General features: G+C 40.7%; 1 non-coding gene across 1 annotated transcript; it reads left to right on the top strand.

The window, feature by feature from the left end:
* The first annotated feature begins 7,228 nt into the window (after positions 1–7,228).
* On the top strand, positions 7,229–7,366 carry LOC114816409. The gene has a single exon (XR_003764183.1). It is a non-coding gene; the product is annotated as a small nucleolar RNA SNORA7 (small nucleolar RNA).
* The last annotated feature ends 4,295 nt before the right edge of the window (positions 7,367–11,661 follow it).

The raw sequence follows: 11,661 nt of genomic DNA on the forward strand, positions 1-11,661 counted from the left end.
GCAACAACGGAATGGGAGAGAGTCAAGGGTGGAGACTCAAGTTTACTGCACAGAAGAAAGCAAAAGTACATCACTTCCATATTTCTACCAAGAAAATACTATGGATACCCAAATCGTTTTACTGTGTTCATGGCATTCTACTAAGCACTTAGGATAGTATGATACACAATACAGTGACATTCCCTGCCCACAACGAGCTTACAGTCTATATCTCCTGGACTTTAAATAACACTATTTTTCTTTTCAAATTATGGATTAATTCTCCCAATACATCACTAAGGCCCTCCCTATTATTTGGGTCAGAGCAGTCACAGATACCTATCTTAATCTATCCCTGACATACCTCAGGACACAGTAGGCTGGGCCATGATAAGTGCCATCAGAGGGGTGTGATTTGTTTAACAATTGTGTGTTCGATTTCTGGGGCCCTATCAAGCTATCAAGTTCAAGGCAAAAGGGTTGAATTTCTCTCCTACATGGTGCAGCCTCCTGCCTCCCCCTCCTATCCCTTGGAGGGTGCCTCCTCCCTCCTTCCCTTCCCTAAATCACAGATATCAAAGTGCAGGGACTATCTCTATCCGTTACCAATTTGTACATTCCAAGCACTTAGTACAGTGCTCTGCACATAGTAAGCACTCAATAAATACTATTGAATGAAAACAGGAAGCAACAGAGTGTAAGGATGAGTACCTCAGAACACAGGGCAGCAGCATTAACTTACTGGAAAGATTACGACCTGGGAGTCAGAGGACCTGGGTTTTAATCCCAGCTCTGCCATTTGCCCATTGTGTGACTTTAGCAAGTCATTTAACTTTTCTGTGCCTCAGTTTCCTTGACTGGAAAATGGAGATTCAACACTTGTACTCCCCCATTCTTAGACTTTGAGCCCCATGTGGGTCAGGGACTCTGTTCAGCCTGATTCACTTGTATCTACCCCAGTGCTTAGAACAGAGCTTAACACATAGTAAGTGCTTAACAAACCTCATAAAAAAGTGTTGTTGGGGTTAGGGGAACATCAAAGTGCTTAGAAGTCATGGACCCATGTGCATAGGTGAGGGAGATTAAGGTAGGGAGATAAGAATTTAGCCAGGGAAGACTTCCTGGAGGAGATATGATTTTTGTAGGGCTGTGAAGATAGGGAGAATGGTGGTCTGTCAGAAGTGATTAGCCTTCTCTGACTTCCCAGCCCTTGATTTTTCCATGAGGCAACACTTCTTTCTATTATAAATTCAACCCAGAATTCTGAAGACTTCTAGGTTGATAATAATTATAAATGTGACATTTGTGAAGATGTTACTTATGTGCTAAATATTGTTCAACATTCTGGGGTAGGTACCATACAAGCAGATCAGAAGCAGTCTCCATCCCATATGGAGCTCAGAGTCAAAGGGGAAGGGAGAACAGGCATTTAATCATTTATCAGAGGAGGAAACTCAGGCAGAGAGAAATTGTTTGGCCTTGCCTAAGGTTACACAGCAGGCAGTGGTGGAGTTGGCAGTAAACTTCAGGTTCTCAACTCCAGTCCTCGACTCTCAGTCCCATGTCCTTTCCACTAGACCACATGATAAGACATATAAGCTGCCAATCCATTTTAAGTCTCTTTCATCATCAGTGGTATTTACTGAGCACTTACTTTTTGCAGAGCACTCTACTAAGCACTTGGGAGAGTACAATATTACAGAGTAGGTAGACATGTTCCCTGCCCACAACAACATATTGCTGAAAATAAATTTAGTCACTCAATGCAGGTTAAGCAACCGGTAAGATCCCCTGATATTTTTTTTTTTCAAATGACCATGCTATTCGTCCACTGTGGACTATGGTAAATTTCTGTAGCAGCCATAATAGTTATCTCCGGCTATTCACTGGCCACGTGGGAAGCCAGAATGATCAAAAACCTCAGGAAAATCTAGAGGGTCTTTCAGCAGCCCGCCTCTGATTAAGTTAAGGAACTACCAGTAATTCTATTTGCACAGTGTTAGCCTGGCCTGAGTTAATGCAAATGTCCCAGGTGTGCAGAGTTGGAAACTGAGGCTCTGAAATTTAAAAAACTTTGCCACTGTCTCAAAGTATAGCCAAGCTGAATTTGATTCACTTATTTCTCTGCCCTAATAATAATAATAATAATGATTGTGGTATTTGTTAAGTGCTTACTATGTGCCAGGCACTGTACTAAAGCACTGGGGTTGATACAAGCAAATCAGGTTAGATACAGTCCCTGTCCCATATGGGGCTCACAGTCTCAATCCCCATTTTACAGATGAAGTAACTAAGGCACAGAGAAGTGAAGTGACTTGCCCAAGGTCACATAGCAGACAAGTGGCAGAGCTGTGATTAGAACCCACATCCTCTGACTCCCATGCTCGTGATCTTGCCATTAGGCCATGCTGATTCACATCTAGTGCCATAGCCAGCAAACCAATCTACTTTTTGAACTGCCTCATCAAGAGGAAAGAGGAAAGTAAAAGATGATTTTATGAAGTTACAATGATATACTATCATATCTGGATTTAAATTATTCTTCAGTAGAAGCCCTGATATCTATGGTGCCTGGGAGTTACTGTGAAAGCCACTGATATGCCAATATTCATTGGTATTTGAGCCCAAAGAATATTGTCCTCTTGAAAATCTTTCCTTGGCTAAACCTATGCTAAGCTCTTAAACTCTAAACTAATATTCCCCAATCTGAAGAACCCTGGTTAAAATATTCATTCACTAGAAAATGCACAGAAATTAAGAAAAACCCAACCAGCTGGAACAGAAAAATGGAAATTGCTCTTACCCAGGATCCTTGCTGTCTGTATCGTTGTAAAGCTGCCTGTAGTTATAGATCCCAGCTCTGCCACTTGGCAGCTGTGTGACCGTGGGCAAGTCACTTAGCTTCTCTGTGCCTCAGTTCCCTCATCTGTAAAATGGGGATGAAGACTGTGAGCCCCACGTGGGACAACCTGATTCCCCTGTGTCTACCCCAGCGCTTAGAACAGTGCTCTGCACATAGTAAGCGCTTAACAAATACCAACATTATTATTATTATTATCTATGGTTGACCAGCTGTCAGTCTAAAGCAGTAATGAGAGAAACCCATTTCACTGGACAACAGAACTAACCTACAGGCAAAGTGAAACTGGAAACAAACTTTTTTGGTCACTCAAAGAAAAAGTTCAAAAAATATGTTTTCAATTCTGCAAAAATCTGCTTTTCCTGATGGGCTCTATTGTCTAAAATGTCTTTCACCAAACAACACTCTGCACCCAAAAACCTCCAAAGACCACCCATTTCCTTATATATCCATTAATAATTGCAACAATTAGCTTCAAGACTCTTCATCAGCTTTTTCCTTACATAACTGCTTTCTTCACCTGCTATTCCCCAGTTTACCCTCTCCTCTCCTCCCAAACCTAACTTCTTATTTTGCCTTGCTCTCAAATCTCTTACCTCCCATGCTTTCTCACACCCTACCCACCGTAGTGAATTACTTTTCCTCTTCAAATATGCCCTTTTTGTCTTTAAAGTCTTCCTGTAAAGCCCTACTTAATGTATCTTGTTCTCTTCTATCTCAACGCCAACCTCTCACCCTCATCCTGCCTCTGCCCTGAAACTCCCTCATATTTCATTTCTGTCAGACTGGAACTCTCTCCACCTTAAAAGTAGTATCACTTCTACAAGAGGCCTTCCCCAACTAACCCCTCATTCCCCCAACTTCCTCACCCTTCTGTGTGGCCCTTTCACTTGGATTTGTACACTTTATTCATACCCAGCTCAGTCTCACAGCACTTACTATTTATGTTAATGTCTGTCTCTCCCACTAGACCATAAACTCCTTATGGGCAGGGAACATGACTATCAACTAAGAAGAAGAGGAAGAAGAAGGTATGCTTCAACTACCATCTCTATGTGAATGGTTCTCAAATCGAAGCCTTGACCTCTCTCCTTCTCTGCAGTCATATTTCCTCCTGCCTTCAGGACATCTCTTCCTGGGTGCCCCACTGACACCTCAAAGTGAACTTGTTCAAAACAGGATTTTTCATGTTTCCACCCAAACTTGGTCCTATCCTTAATTTTCCCATAATTGTGGATAGCACCACTACCCTCCCTGTCTCACAAGCCTGTAATCTTGGCATTATCCTCTATTCATCTCTCTCATTCAACCCATATATTCAATTTGTCACCAAATCCTGACCATTTAACCATAAAACAACACTATAATCTGCCCTTTCCCCTCCATCTAAATGGCTATTATGCTAATCCAAGCACTTATTCAACCTTGGCTACTACATCTGCTTCCTTGCTCACCTCCTTGCCTCCGAGCTCTCCCCACTTCAGGATCTTATGTCTAAAAAAAATTCATTCCATGTTTTTGAAGACTGAAAAAAGAATGAATCCAGTGGTTGCCCATCCACTTCTGCAACAAAAAGAAATTCCTTACCATTAGCTTTAAAGCACTCAATCACCTTACCTTTTCTTGGGGAAGCAGCGTGGCTCACTGGAAAGAGCCCGGGCTTTGGAGTCAGAGGTCATGGGTTCGAACACCAGCTCTACCACTTGTCAGCTGTGTGACTTTGGGCAAGTCACTTAACTTCTCGGTGCCTCAGTTACCTCATCTGTAAAATGGGGATTAAGACTGTGAGCCCCACGTGGGACAACCTCATTCCCCTGTGTCTACCCCAGCACTTAGAACAGTGCTCGGCACATAGTAAGCACTTAACAAATACCAACATTATTATTATCATTATTATTATTATTAACTTACCTCACTGATCTCCTACTACCACCAAGCCCTCACATTTCCCTCCTCTAACACCAACCTACTTATTGTACCTCAGACTCGTCTCTCTCACCTCTGACCCCTCACATATGTCCTGCCTCTTGCCTGGAACTCCCTCCTACTTCATAGCCAATTGACCATCACACTCCTCAACTTCAAAGCCTTGGTAAAAACCCATTTCCCACTTCCCCAACTAAGCCCTCATTTCCCCTACTCCCTCACTCCTCTGAGTCACCCTTGCACTTCTATCTGTACCCTTTTTTTCCCCTACCTTGAGTCCCACAACACTTATTTACATAACCATAAATTTTTTTTGATCTCTTCCTACCCTCTAAACTATTAGCTCCTTGTGGGCAGGGAACATGTCTACCAACACTGTCATAATTTACTTTCCCAAGTGCTCTGTTCAGTGCTTTATAAACAGAAACTGATCAACAAATGATTGACTGATTGATGCAGCACATTGCAAAGTGTACGTGTGTTTTTTGCCTTCATTAGGCACATAAGAGAAGCAGTGTGGCCTAATGAACCAAACATGGGCCTGGGAGTCAGAAGGTGCTGGGTTCTAATCCTGACTCCACCATGTCTGCTGGCAAGTTGGGCAAGTCACTTCAATTCTTGGTACCTCAGTTATCCCGTTTATAAAATGGGAATTATATCCTACTCTCTCCTACTTAGACTGCGAATCCCATGTGGGACAGGAACCGTGTCCAACCTGATTAACTTCTATTTACCCCATCACTTGGAACAGTGTTTGGCATCTAGTAAGCTTTAGCAAGTACCATAATTACTTACCTATGTGGGCTGAATGAAGAGCAGTTGGTTACTGGATCAATATTATGGTATGATGTTTTCAAATGCTAAAGGAAAGCCTCCCCTGGGACTAACACTCCTGATATAATATCTCAGTGAACAACAGTGAGATTTATAGAATCAAAATGCCTCTCAAAGAATTTCAGTTTAAACTTCACCAAATAGAAATCTTAATTTCCCAGTGATCCTCTAGACTGTAAATTCCTTTGTATAGTGCTCTGCACACCATAGATGTTGTATAAAAAACTTTGATTGATTGCTCCTCTAAGTTGTTACAAGTTTAACTTCTCTAATCTGAATGATGTTTAGATGGATTCTAGTATAAAAACAACAATAACAAAAAATTAATACTGTGTCTCTTTTGGGGGTGTTTGTTCATCTTTATTCCTTATTTCTTTCTTTGAGCTATACAATTATAATGAAATTTTATAGCTATGTCTTTTCCAAATGGTCTTGAATCATAAAAAAAATAACTAAAAAGTCTATTAATCCCTCTGACCAATTAACCTCCCTTGTCCAATTTTCCTTTCTCCCTCTCAACATCTTACTCCACTGAACAGCGAAAAACAGAGCTGGGAAAGTGATTTCTTTTTCTTTTCTAGAATACTTCACTTGGACATTTTTGATTCACAGGTATTTCATTTGCTGTCTTTCCTTGTTTACTTTGTAAATCTAAAAATAATCTGTTTACATTTAGTGATCCAACACTGAAACATCAGAATAGTATTCTAATATCATAATTAGCAAAGGATCATTGCAGTTTCAAGGAATTCGGTGAAATGGTAATAATACACTAAACATAAGGCAAAGAAAATGCTCACATACACAAATGCAAAACAGGTTTCAGTCCTTTCATCATCTGGTACATTTAATTTCATTTTCTGCATTGTCAAAGATCCAAGCCCATATATCTCTTTGGGTATTACATCTTTGATGATGTATTAAATTCCTTTAAAATGGAAAATACCAATTTTTTTTCATTCTTGCACAGTGTAGAAATGCCAGATCCTTTTTTTAAAAAAAATGTTCCAAACCTAATAATTTTGGAGGAAAATCAAAAAAGGTAGACACTTCATTTTCCCGAAGGACAAGGAAGGGAAAGTGAATTCTTAACAGCCATTTTAAGTGATAACATAAACCGCAGAAACTAAAACCACTGAAGCAGACTGACCAGACTTATGAGTGGCAAATGGAAGAAAGGCTGCTTTTTTCAAGTCCAAGTTTCACAGAGATCAGGATACATGGAGATAACTTTGAAAATAGAGAAAACCTGCATGGGATGAAGTCATTAATACAGTGCTCTGCACATAGTAAGCGCTCAATAAATACTATTGAATGAATTAGTGAAGCCAGAACTATCTTTTAGTGAAATCATTGTGGCAAGGTTTGTCAGTTATTGTGGTGGTTTTCATTACTCCAGCTCCATGTGTGGAAAAATTTCACTATTAGCAGCAATATCTTTGAAAAAGAAGAACTGATATATACCCACAACATATATGGAGAAAGAGAACACATTACAAGGATTGAGTACATCATGCTAATATCTAAAGTGAAAATATTCCTAGGGAATAAATTGTCAGCCCTCACTAAGATCATCAGTGACCTCCTTGCCAAATCCAATGGCCTTTATTCTATCCTTATCCTCCTAATCCCCTCTTATGACTGCACTTGCAGAGTTTCCAGTACTCTGACAATCTTAGCTATGGGAGGGAGAGTCAAGCGGAGGCATACCTATTCCATTCTTAGCTTGGGCAGTAGCTAGTGAGTAGAAGGCAATCCGCTACAAGTCAAAACTCACCTGTTCTGGGTAGCAGCAGCATGAGAGAGAATCGAGGGTGGAGACTCAAGTTGACTGTGCGGAAGGAGGCAATGGTAAACCACTTTCTCATTTTTATCAAGAAAACTCTATGGATACTCTACCAGGTAGGGCATTGTGGGAGAGATGTCCATGGAGTCACTATGGGTCAGAGACAACTCGACAGCATAAGATAATCATCCTAAACTCCTGAGCTGCCTTCAACTCTGAATCATCCCTTTCTCCTAGAACCAAGAAGCATTATCTAACCTTGGCTTCACTGACATTGCCCTCTCCTTAATTTCCTCCTATCTCTCTGTCAGTACTCCTTCTCAGTATCTTTCGCAGGCTCCTTTTCTGCCTCCCATCCTCTAACTGTGGGAGTCACTCAAGGCTCAATTCTAAATCCCCTTCTATTCTCCATCTATACCAATTCCTTGGAAAACTAAATCAATTAACCGGTGGTATTTATAGAGTGCTTACTATGTGCAGAGTACTTTACTAAGCACTGGAAGAGTACAATACAACAGAGTTGGTAGACAAAAAGACTGACCATAAGGAGCTTACAGTCTATGGGTCAGGCAGAGGATTGAAACTAATACAATATGTGAAATGGCAGGGTATAAAAATATGTATATGCATTCTCTGTGACTGAAGATAGGATGAAAATAAAGTGTATTGGTAATGCAGAGGGGAGAGCAATTAGGGGAAATGAAGGCTTAATAATAATAATAATGGTATTTGTTAAATGATATGGGTCAAATACTGTTCTAAGCTCTGTGGTAGATACAAGCTAATCAGGTTGGACACAGTCCCTGTCCCACATGGGGCTCACAGTCTTAATCCCCATTTTTTGTATGAGAGAACTGAGGCACGGGGATATTAAGTGATTTGCCCAAGGTCACATAACAGTCAAGTGGTGGAGTGGGGATTAGAAGCCAGGTCCTTCTGACTCCCAGGCTTGAGCTCTCTCCATTAGACCATGCTGGATTAGAGAAAACTTCTTGGAACAGAAGTGATTTTAGGATGGCTTTGGAAATAGGACAAGTGATCGTCTGTCAAATATGAAAGGTAGGTGAAGGCTAGAGGAAGGTTGAGGGCAAGGGTTCAGTGGTGAGATAGTTAAGAGTAGGTAGGCATTAAAGGATTGAAGTGTGCTAGTTCGGTTGTTATTGGAAATCAATGAGATAAGGTTGGTGAGGAGGAGAGACCTAACTGAGTGCCTTGAAGCTGATGGTAAGGAGTTTTTGTTTGATGCGGAGATAGCTGGGCAACCATTGGAGGTTTCTGAGGAGTGGGGAGATATGGACTGAGCATTTTTATAGAAAAATAATTGAGATAGTAGAGTGAAGTGTGGACTGGAAAAGGGAGAGAAAGGAGGCAGGGAGGTCAACAAGGGAGCTGGTGCAGTAGTAAAGGCAGGATATGATAAAAGTTTGGACCTGCATAATGGTTATTTGGATGGAAGTAAGAGCAGATTATAGGGATGTGTGAAAGTAGAACTGACAACATTTGGTGATGGTGAATATGTTTGTTGAATAAGGCAGATTAATTGAGGATAAGGCCAAGGTTATTGCCTTGTCTGACAGGGAGGGTTGACTGTGTTATCTACGGTGATGGGAATGTTGTGGGGAGGAGAGAGTTTGGGTGGGAAAATGAGAAGTTCTGTTTGAGACTTCTTAATTTTGAGATGTTTGTGGGACATCCAAGTAGAGATGTCCTGAAAGCAGAAAGAATTGTGAGACTTCAGAGAAGTTAGGACTTCCGATGTAGATAGCAGTTGAATCTATGGAAGTTTCTTAGTTCTTCAAGGGAGTGAGTATAGATGGAAAATGGAAGGAGAACCCAGAACTGAGCCTTTAGGGTCTTCCACAGTTAGAATGTGGGAGGGAGAGGAAGAGTCTGCAAAAGAGACTGAGAAAGAGTTGACTTTTTCTCTCTCTTCCCATCCAAACCCTGTCCTCTTTCCAACTTTTCCTTCCCTGAAGACAGCACTACTATCCTCCCTGTCACACAAACTATGAACTTGGCATTATCTTTTGCTCATCTCTCCCATCCAACACATATTTTCGATCCTTCACCAACTCCTTAGTTCTACCACACATCATATTTAGAATTTGACCCTTTCTCTCCATTCAAACAGCCACTACACTTGTCCCAGCTCTCATTCTATCTTAACTGCTGCATCCTCCTTCTCTCTGACTTCCCTGACTCCTGTCTCTCTAACCTCCAGTCCATATTCCACTCTGTTGCCCAGATCATTTTTCTAAAAAAAAAAAAAAAAATCAGGCCATGTCTCCTCACTCCTCAAAACCTCCAGTGGTTTGCCATAGACCTCCACATCAAACAGAAATTCCTTACCATTGATTTTAAGGCACTCACTGAGCTATTTCCTTCCTCTCTAGCTTGGCTGATCTCCACTACAACCCAGCCTGTGCACTTTGATCTTCTAACTTCAAAGCAGCATAATCTAGTGGCAAGATCACGGGCTTGGGAGTCAGAGGTCGTGGGTTCTAATTCCGACTCCACCACTTGTCTGCTGTGTGAACCTGGGAAAGTCACTTAACTTCCTTGTGCCTCAGTTATTCATTCATTCAATAGTATTTATTGAGTGCTTACTATGTGCAGAGCACTGTACTAAGCACTTGGAATGTATAATTCGGCAACAGATAGAGACAATCCCTGCCCATTGACGGGTTTACAGTCTAACTGGGGGAGGCAGACAGACAAAAACAATAACAATAAATAGAATCAAGGGGATGTACATCTCATTAACAAAATAAATAGAGTAATAAAAATATATACAAATGAGCAGGTGAGTACAGTGCTGAGGGGAGGGGAAGGGAGAGGTTACCTCATCTGGAAAATAGGGATTAAAACTGTGAGCTCTACATGGGGCAACCTGATTACCGCAGTGCTTAGAACAGTGCTTGGCACATAGTTAGCACTTAACAAATACTATTATTATTATTATTGTTATTATTATTATTATTGTTATTACTTCAATCTGATCCACCTCGTTGCTGACCCTTTGCCTATATCCTTTTTCTGGCCTGAAATCCTAATGGGACTATCTTTTTCCCCACTTTCCAAAGCCTTATTAAAATCACATCTCCTTCAAGAGGTCTTCCCTGATTAAGCCCTCATTTCCTATGCATTTGAATCTGTTCTTCTTATGCACTTGTTATTCACCCTACTTCCAGTCCCAAAATTTCTGTACATAACCCTCTATTTTCCTATTTTTCCCTATAACTGTTTTATTTTAATGTCTGTCACTCCCTCTAGACTGTAAGTTCCTTATGGGCAGGGAACCTGTCTATCAATTCTATTGTGTTGTTCTCTCCCACACACTGGTACAGTACTCGACACAGAGAAAATGCTCAGTAAATACCAATGATTGATTGTAGAATATCCTTTTGTCTTCCCACTTCTATTTGAGATAAATCATTCTTCACTCCCTATGATCGTTGCTATCCCAAGTTCTAAGTTTTTGCCCATATAAAAAAATTCATTATTTTGCCAATAGCTTGTATCCATCCTAGCGCTTAGTACAGTGACTGGCACATAGTAAGTGCTTAACAAATACTATTATTATTATTGTTATTATTATATGAATGCCATATCCATTCATATGACTGCCATGGAGTGTTAAAAAGATTTGAAAAGTAGAGTGCATTTTAAGTAGTTAAGTACTTACTATGTACCAGGCACTATACTAAGCACTGGGAAACATACAAATTTATCAGGTTGGACACAGTTTGTGTCCCATATGAGGCTCACAGTCTTTATTCCCCATTTAACAGATGAGGTAACAGAGGAACAGAGAAGTTAAGTAGCTTGCCCAAGGTCACACAGCAGGCAAATGGTGGAGCTAGGATTAGAACTCAGGTCTTTCTGACTCCTAGACCCATTTATCCTTCAAGCCATGTTGCCACTGAATAAAGTATAGGAAACTGAGACCCTGACACAGAATGAGAAGATGTGAAGATCAATTTGTAAGGAAAATGAGGCATTTCAACAGTTTCACATTCTATACTGAGGGAATTTATTTTCTCTGTAGATTGCCCTCCAACCTGTGAGAGGACTAATATGAACTAGAAACTTGCCAGTTGTATGATCCTATTTTCTCAGGTAGCTGTGCCTAGTTTTTGCTGCATAGGGTATATTCACATCAAATTCTCCACTCCCACAAAAAGGTACAGATAGTACAGTGGTTCAGGAAAATCACCATCTGAATAGGACCTTTAGGTTCTATTTCTGTGTTTCGACATTTGAGCTTCATAGTGTG

Source organism: Ornithorhynchus anatinus, chromosome 1, assembly GCF_004115215.2.
Source record: "Ornithorhynchus anatinus isolate Pmale09 chromosome 1, mOrnAna1.pri.v4, whole genome shotgun sequence".
NCBI lineage: Eukaryota > Metazoa > Chordata > Mammalia > Monotremata > Ornithorhynchidae > Ornithorhynchus > Ornithorhynchus anatinus.